Source organism: Benincasa hispida, chromosome 2 (assembly GCF_027475165.1).
Source record: "Benincasa hispida cultivar pf3 chromosome 2, pf3_genome.v1.1, whole genome shotgun sequence".
Classification (NCBI taxonomy): domain Eukaryota; kingdom Viridiplantae; phylum Streptophyta; class Magnoliopsida; order Cucurbitales; family Cucurbitaceae; genus Benincasa; species Benincasa hispida.
Genome location: NC_143479.1, coordinates 39620253 through 39629723, shown reverse-complemented (window position 1 = coordinate 39629723; position 9471 = coordinate 39620253). Strand labels below are relative to the sequence as shown.

General features: G+C 36.8%; 1 pseudogene; it reads left to right on the top strand.

Annotated features, from left to right (window-relative positions):
• Window positions 1-287: 287 nt before the first annotated feature.
• LOC150037882 (uncharacterized) lies at window positions 288-1214 on the top strand (annotated as a pseudogene).
• The last annotated feature ends 8257 nt before the right edge of the window (window positions 1215-9471 follow it).

Here is a 9471-nt window from a genome sequence, read left to right as displayed (position 1 = left end):
AAAAAAAAATCCAGATTTGTTTAATTTTTTTAGCCTAAGCTTAGTTACTTTAGTCTTAGTTATTTGAGAGTTGATCATTTTGAATTGGTTTTTATCAAACTTTTAGTGAGATTGCACCAAAAATATAAGTCAACCCTTACATCTTTGACCTAGTACCAAAAGCCTACCCTTGAGTGATAAACACGAGTGTTCTTGAGTGAAATTGGTGAGAAGTGTAGTGAGGTCCTTTTATTACTAACTTTAAAATGTCATAGGATGAAGGAGTACTACAAGTACAAGATACTAATATGGCCATTCTTCAAGCCATTCAAGGCATGATGGAAATGATAAGGGAAGATAGGCAAGAAAGAAGGGCACAACAACAAAGAGTCTTACAAGAAGACGGGGGAGTAATTGACTTAGTTGAACAAGAAAGAAAAATTGGAAGAAGAGGAAACATGAGAGGAAGAGGAATAAATAATATGCACCCTAGACGAGGAGAAAGAATCCATGAAGATAGAGATAGTGGAGTCAAGCTCAAAATTCTACCATTTTGTGGAACCTCGGATGTGGAGGCATACTTGGAATGGGAAAGGAAGATAGAACATGTGTTTGATTGCAATACATTCAGTAAGAATAAGAAGATGAGACTTGCCATTTCCGAGTTCACTAACCATGCGGGAAATTGGTATCAACATCTCAAATCCAAGAGGAGGAAAGAGAAGGATCCCATTGAAAGTTGGAAAAAACTTAAAGAAACCATGAGAAAGAGATATTCCAAAACATTATGAAAGAGATTTGAGAACTAAATGGCAAGTTTGAGGCAGGGAACAAAAAGTGTAGTTGAATATTATCAAGAGATGGAAACTTTGATAGAAAGAGCAAATATTCAAGAAGTAGAAAAAGACACCATGTCTAGATTCCTTGGAGGTTTAAATTGAGAAATTGCTCATATCATTGATAGATATCCACAACTATACGTGGAAGATATGTATCATTATGCAATCAAAATTGAAGAACAATTGAAAGAAGAAAAGGAACATTCCAAGAGGTATAATTCTAAAGCTAATACCTTTTCAAATTCTAGTGTTTGGAACAAGGATAGTTTTGTGAATGGGGGTGAAGCAAAAGGGAAGTTTGTGGCTCCTAAAATAGTGGAAATCGGGAGCACCTATACTAAAAAGAATGAAGCTTCAAAGGAGGAAAGAGAGAAATATAGTTCCATTCAATGTTGAAAGTGCAAAGGATTTGGGCACATGAGCAAAGATTGTGTCAATAAAAAAGTCGTGGTCATAAGAAATGGAATTATTGATTCAAAAGATGAATGTGATGAACAAGGTGGCAGCCTTGAGGAAGAATCTGAAGCCTTTGATGATGAGTACATTGAAGAAGGTAACTTCATATCCTTAGTTGCGAGAAGAGTACTTAATGTGCAAATCAAGGAGGAGAAAGTTGAAGATCAAAGGGAGAACTTATTTCACACAAGGTGTTTGATTGAAGGAACCCCATGTAGCTTGGTGATTGATAGGGGAAGTTTCACAAATGTAGTAAGTAGTTTTCTTGTAAAAAAAACTCCAGCTCACTACTCGTCCACATCCAAAACCATAAAAACTTCAATGGTTAACAAACAAAGGAGAATTGAAGGTAAACTCCCAAGTTCTTATTTTTTTTACTTTGGGAAGATATAGGGATGAGGTTCTTTGCAATGTAGTACCTATGCATGCGGGTGATATGTTATTGGGCCGACCTTGGCAATATGATAGAGAAGTCACATATGATGATTTGTTGAACAAGTACACATTTACCTTGAATGGGAAGAAGTTTACTTTGCTTCCATTATCTCCATATGAAGTGCAATGCGGTCAAGTGAAATTAGAAAAGAAAAGAAAAGAAATTGAGGATCAAGAGAGGAGAGAAGAAAGTAAGTTAAAGGAGAAGAGCGGAAAAAAAAAGAGAGAGAGAGAAAAGTGAGGGGAAAAAGGTGAGTGAAAACCAAGAGAGAAAAAAAAGTGATTTTGAGGAAAAAAGAAAGAGTGTGAGTTTGGTTATGAGAAAGGGGGAAGAGAGGAATATGTTTTCATTCGAAGCACCAAACTTTGTACTTATGTGCAAAGGAATGTGTTTAGTAACTGAACCTAACTCTAATGATGGTTTGCCTAGTGCTTTTAAATCTCTTTTGCAGGAATTTAATGACACGTTTCCACATGAAGATGCACCTACGAGTCTACCTTCTTTAAGAGGAATTGAGCACAAAATTGACTTCATACCGGGGGTAATGCTTCCAAATATGGCGGCATAAAGAACCAATCCAATCGAGACAAAGGAAATTCAAAGGCAAGTGGAAGAACTCATGGATAAAGGTTATGTTCGAGAAAGCATGAGTCCTTATTCGGTTCCAGTCATTTTATTGCCCAAGAAAAATGGAACATGGAGGATGTGTGTTGAATTTCGAGCCATCAACAAAATAACGGTAAAGTATCGACATCCTATTCCTAAATTGGATGACATGCTAGATGAATTACATGGCGCAAAATTGTTTTCAAAAATTGATCTTAAAAGTGGTTACCATCAAATTCGAATGCATGTGAGAGATGAGTGGAAAACGGCTTTCAAAACAAAATTTGGTCTTTGTGAGTGGCTTGTTATGCCATTTGGTCTTACCAATGCACCAAGTACTTTTATGAGGCTAATGAATCATGTTTTGAGAGAATACATTGGAAAATTTGTTGTGGTATACTTTGATGATATTCTTGTTTACTCTAAAATTTTGAATGAACATATGTTGCATGTCAAGACAATTTTGCTTAAACATAGAGAAGAAAAGCTTTATGCCAATTTCAAAAAGTGTAGCTTTTGTCTAGATCAAGTCAATTTCTTAGGATTCGTTGTTGGAAAGGATGGAGTGAAAGTTGATGAAGAAAAGGTCAAGGCTATTCAAGAGTGGCCAACATCCACCAATGCAACCGAGGTGAGATCTTTTCATGGTTTGGCTAGTTTTTATAGAAGGTTTATTAAGAATTTCAGTAGCAGAGCCTCACCACTGAATGAACTTATTAAAAAGAATGTGAAATTTGAATGGAAAGAAAAGCAAGAAAATGCATTCAATGAATTGAAAGATAAATTGACTAATGCACCTTATCTTGCTTTACCTAACTTTGACCAATCTTTTGAAATTGAATGTGATGCAAGTGGGATAGGAATTGGAGCTGTTTTGATGCAAGAAAAGAAGCCAATCATGTTCTTTAGTGAGAAGATAAATGGAGCACAACTTAGCTACCCCACATATGATAAGGAATTACATGCACCTATAAGGGCTTTGCAAGTTTGGCAACATTACTTGTGGCCAAAAAAGTTTGTCATCCACACGGATCATGAAAGCTTGAAGCACCTCAAAAGGCAAAAAAAAGTTGAACAAGAGGCATGCTAAATGGGTAGAGTTCATTAAGACATTTCCATATGTCATTCATTACAAGAAAGTTAAGGATAATGTGGTGGTTGATGCATTATCAAGAAGGTATGCATTGTTTTCTTCTCTTAGTGCAAAAATTCTTGGTTTTAAACACATGATTAATTTGTACAAAGTAGAGACATCTGAATTTCATGATGTGTATATTCAATGTTTAAAAGGGAAAAACGTGCACGATTATATTGTGTTTGATGAAATGCTTTTTAGGAAAAGAAAACTTTGTATTCCTAAGTGTTTCATTCGAGAGTTGCTTGTGAAGGAAGCTCATGGGGGAGGATTAATAGGGAATTTTGGGGAATTTAAAACATATAACATGTTGGCTGAACATTTTTATTGGTTGAAAATGAGAAAAGATGTGAATAAAGTGTGCAAACAATGTTTCAAATGTAAGGAGGCTAAGTCTAAGACACAACCACATGGTCTTTACACACCTTTAGATGTTTCTAGTGAACCTTGGGTTGACATTAGCATGGATTTTGTTTTAGGACTACCAAAGACTAGAAGACATCATGATAGCATTTTGTGGTAGTTGATAGGTTTAGTAAAACGACAAATTTCATACCATGTAATAAAACAGATGATGCTACTAACATAGCTAATATTTTCTTTAGCGAAGTGGTTAGATTGCATGGAATTCCTAAGACCATTGTTAGTGATAGAGATGCAAAATTTTTAAGTCATTTTTGGAAAGTTTTGTGGGGTAAATTGGGAACTAAGCTTTTGTTTTCAACAACTTGTCACCCACAAACCGATGGGCAAACTGAGGTGGTTAATAGAACATTGGGAACTTTGCTTAGGTCATTAATGTCTAAAAATCTCAAGTCTTAGGAGGATACTCTACCTTTTGTAGAGTTTGCTTACAATAGAGCAATACATAGCACCACTCATTGTTCACCTTTTAAGGTTGTGTATGGCTTTAATCCATTAACTCCATTAGATTTGTCACCCTTGCCACCTAATATATCTACTAGTGATGCAGCTGTTTCAAGAGCAGAAGACATCAAAAATTTGCATAAAGGATTGAAAAGAAGAATCAAAAGCTTGTCAATAGCAAGAACCAAGGGAGAAAATAATTTTTAAACCCGGTGATTAGGTTTGGGTACATCTACAAAAGGAAAGGTTTCCAGATCAAAGGATGTCTAAACTTCAACCAAGAGGAGATGGTCCATTTCAAGTGATAGAGCGGATCAATGATAATGCCTACAAATTGGATCTTCGAGGTGAGTACAACATAAGTTCTACTTTCAATGTGGCTAATTTGACTCCTTTTGATGTAGGGAATGAAGGCCTTGATTTGAGGACAAAATCTTTTAAAGAAAGGGGGGATGATATGAATTCAACCATTGAACCATTGCACGTACCTAAAGGACCAATTACAAGAAGCAAGGCAAAGAAGATTTAAGAGGCATTCACACTACATCTTCAAAAACTAGCAAATCCACAAGAACCGACAGATAATTTTGAGACCAAAGTTTTATATAATTTTAGTTCAATGAGTCAAGAAGAGAATGGCATGAAGATGGCACGGAAAAGTCCTATAATTTGGAAGATGACATGGTGGTCAAAAAAAAGTGTGTAGATTTTTGTGAAGAAAATGTTGTCAAGTGTGCACTGCATGGGGAAATGTGATGTCAAACCTTGTCAAACGTGCATATCTACTTTGCCACCTTCTAGAAGAGATATTTAAGGCAATTTGAAGACTTTCTACATTCCTAGTTTTGCATTTGGACTTATAATTTAGTATGCAAGTAAGTTTCAAATTTCTAGGTGTTATTTTCTACAATTTGCAATTAATTGTATTTGAATGACTTTTGAGTTTCTTGCATCCACGACCATTTGGCCTATAAAATGGCTTGTAATGTTCTTCAAAACTCAGATTATTGATGTAAAAAGCTTGTGCTTATTCAACCCTTTGGTGTTGCCTTTTTCTTTCAAATCTTGCTTTTAGAATTGATATTTAAATCAATTCATTGGATTAGTCTTGATCAAGCTAATTCTGGAGTGAGTTGTCTTAGGATCTAAGAGTGACCATCATAGATTCTAAGTTCGATCTAAGTAGCTTTCTTTATGAGTGTTTGCAAGGATCCTAGAAGGACCTCTAGCTTTGCATCCAACAAACATCGCGGGTGCTTATCACCAGGGTCACTGGACCAGAGTTAAGAACATCCTCAAGTATCTTCGAAGAACGAGGGATTATATGCTCGTGTATGGGTCTAGGGATTTGATCCTTACTGGATATATGGATTCTAACTTTCAGACTGATAAGGACTTTCAAAAGTTCACTTCAGGGTCAGTTTTTACTCTTAACGGAGGAGCTGTAGTGTGGTAGAGCACTAAGCAGGGGTGCATCATCGACTCCACGATGGAGGTCGAGTACGTAGCGGCTTCTGAAGTTGCTAAGGAGGTCTTCTAGCTCAGGAAGTTCTTGACAGAGCTGGAAGTTGTTCCAGATATATCTAGGCCTATCACCCTCTATCGTGACAATAGTGGTGTTGTGGCGAACTCCAAGGAGCCCAGGAGTCACAGGCGCGGCAAACTCATAGAGCAAAAGTATCAACTGATCCGCGAGATAATGCATCGAGGAGACATGATCGTCGAGAAGATCATATCAGAGCACAACGTTGCTGACCCTTTTACGTAGGCTCTCACGGGTACAGTGTTTGAGGGTCACCTTCAGAGCACGGGTCTACGGGACCGCCCGAGCCTGGACTAGGGCAAGTGGGAGATTTTATTATACTGGGTTTTTATGCCCTAGTTTATTGTTTTGTACTTGTTTTTGTACACCCCACTTCCCTTTAGGACAAGTGGGAGATTGTTGGGGTTGATGTCCTAAAGTCTCATGTCTTGTAGTTTGTAAATAGTTTGTATGAACGCTTGTGATGTAGAATATATGATATTTACTTCACTTCTTGACTTTGCACATTTGGATGTTTTATTTTCTTTACCACAAACCAATAAACTTAAAATCCCTAGTTGTCTTTATGTAACTTAAGCATGTATGTGGTGACATACAAGTGGATCATGTCTTAAGTGATAACCAAAATGGTCTGTAGTATATGGATATAGGAGGAAAACATTATCCTGGTAACGCTATGGATGCGACCCGTTTTGTGGAATGGTTACAAGTGTTGTGACTTGTCACAGATGGTCTGATCCTGATCATTCGTGTAAGCGACATGCGAGCGAGGGCATCCTATACAAAGAGTTTGTATAAGACCTGACCACGAAGTGTTTGTTGGGGTTGATGCCCTAAAGTCTCGTGTTCTGTAGTTTTTGTTGAATTTTATGTCCTAAAAATCGCAATTTGTAAAATAATAAACATTTTCTATTATCAATATACTTGTTATTGATCTAATAAATTGTATGAAAGTCTAAATCCAATAACTAAGACCCATGACTATTGTATGAGTACTTGAACTTTATGTGGAGACATAAGAGTGGATCAGGTTCGAGTAAATAGTCAAAATGATCTATGGTACATAAATAAGGTTGGGTACCTTATTCTGGTAACACCATTGGATGCGGCCTACTTTGTAGTTGTTATAAAGAGTTGTAAAGTGCTACATACGATGTGATCCTAATTCGTACATGTTATGACATGAGAAGTGGGGGTGTCCTATGCAATGAGTTTGTATAAGATCAGGACCAAGTCACTCTTACTTTATAACGTTGTTTATTGTTTAAAACTGACTATTTCACCTAGATGACCTAGGTAACTCGATCTTAATCCTGAGCTAACTATAAACTCCTGTTTATTCGGGATTGCCCTTAGATTTGCATAGTTGAGGGTTGGCTCAACAGCGCCGGCTCAATAAGACTCCCATTTCAGGGGTAAGACCAAATAGATAGCTGGGGACATAGGATACAAGACGGAGTTCACACCTACTCGATTTAGGGATAGAAGAAAGGTCGTTCTCTCAAGTATTGAATCCAGGTCTTGAACAAGGGGCCCCACCTTCTCACTAAGTTGAGAGAGTTTGGTTTAGTGATTGGATCACAAACCAGTTGTTCATTAGAGGATCAGTAGGGACTTGAGGAATAAGACGTAATCTTGGGGGTAAAACAGATATTTGACCTAGCCATTATTACGAACAACCTGTGAAGGGTTGACTTGCTGATTATGGTTAAATCATGTGGACATAATATAGCTACAGTGAGGGGAGTGCAACTATGGGCTTTAGTGGAGTGACCCACTAGTTAACGAATGGAGATTAATTTGGTCTAATGAGTTTAGCCAATTAATTTTGGATCATTGGAGCCCATGATCTGTAGGTTCGCGAGGTCCCCTACTAACTCGTAACGGACTAGCTCTAGATAGCGTGATAAGTTAATTTGAAACGTTCGAATTAGAATTAAGGGAATTAGTAATTATATGAGATATAATTATATGTTAAATTTTAGAATTAAATAGAATAGGAGAATTTATATATTTAAATATGATTTAAATATATAAAGATGAATATGTATTAAAATTAATTTAATATTTGATATTAAATTAATTAATTTTTATTTAATAATTCATTTATGAAATTAATTAATTTTTCATTTTAAATCAAAATAAATTTAATAAAATAAATTTTTTATTTTTTGAGATAAAATTGAAAAGGGAAAATAAAACAAACAAAACACATAAAATGGAAAAAGAGGCTTTTCCATTATCCATCACCAAGTAGCTCACTCAAATAGCATTATCTTTGCCTTATCTTCTTCAAGCATAAGTTGCAACTCATGCAACTCTTCTCTTTGCATGTTGATTTACAATATAATGAAGAGATTAAAGTGAAAATCGGGCATGCAATCTATAGAGATTTTGAGAGAAAATTGGTTTGAAGAAAGAGTTCTTCAGCTGATTTTCTACAGTGAGCATTTCTCCTTCTACCCTTGATTCAAGCTTGTTTTGAGTCCCACAACTCAATCTAGAGCACCAAGAGAACAGTGGGGAAGATCTTGAGGGGGTCTACAACAAGATTTGGAGAAGATAGCAGTTGGTGAATGAACTTTGAAGAAGCTCTACAAGAGGAATGTCTTGAAACTCACTATTTTCTGCAAAAGCATGCTTTACATTTTGCCAAAATTAGTGAATTTGAGTACTTAGATGATCCTTGTGCTTCCGCTACTGTTGATACAATTCTATAGTTTGTAAACTATTTGTACGAACGCTTGTGTTGTATAATATATGATATTTACTTCACACCTTGATTTTGCTCAGTTGTATGTTTTATATGCTTTACCACAAACCAATGAACATAAAATCCCTGGTTATCTGTATGTAACTTAAGCATGTATGTGGTGACATACAAGTGGATCATGTCTTGAGTGATAACCAAAATGGTCTGTAGTATATGGATATAGGAGGGAAACCTTATCCTGGTAACACTACGGATGCGGCCCGCTTTATGAAGTGGTCATAAGTGTTGTGACTTGTCACAGATGGTCTGATCTTGATCGTTCGTGTAGGAGACATGCAAGCGGGGGCGTCCTATACAAAGAGTTTGTATAAGACCTGACCACGAAGTGTTAACATCTCTTTATATAACACCGTTCATGACAGAGACTTCACTTCACTAAGATCACCATAGGTAACATGAACTCAATCCTGAGTAAGTTGGGAACTCCTGCCATTGAGAACGGTCCTTTGAATTGTATGGGTGCGAGTGGCCCGGTTGTCGATTTAAACCTACCATTTTGGGGATTCGTCTGATTTGAGAGCTAGGAACTCAGCTACACAAGACGGAATTCACTCCTTCCCCGAGGCAGAGGAAAGTAGATAGATAACTACCCTAAGGGCTGATTCTACAGCTTGAACGATGTGGCGCCACACACCTTCTCCTGGCCCAAGAGATGTTCACACATAGTTGGACTATGTTGTATTGTTCATTAGAGAAATCAGTGGTACTTAAGGAGTGAGATGTAACTACAGGGGCAAAATGGTAAACTGGCCCAATTGTACTTACGAGCATCTGTGAAGGGTCATCGTACTCATGATTGGTTATATCTGATGGACAGAGAAATATATATGTGGTAAG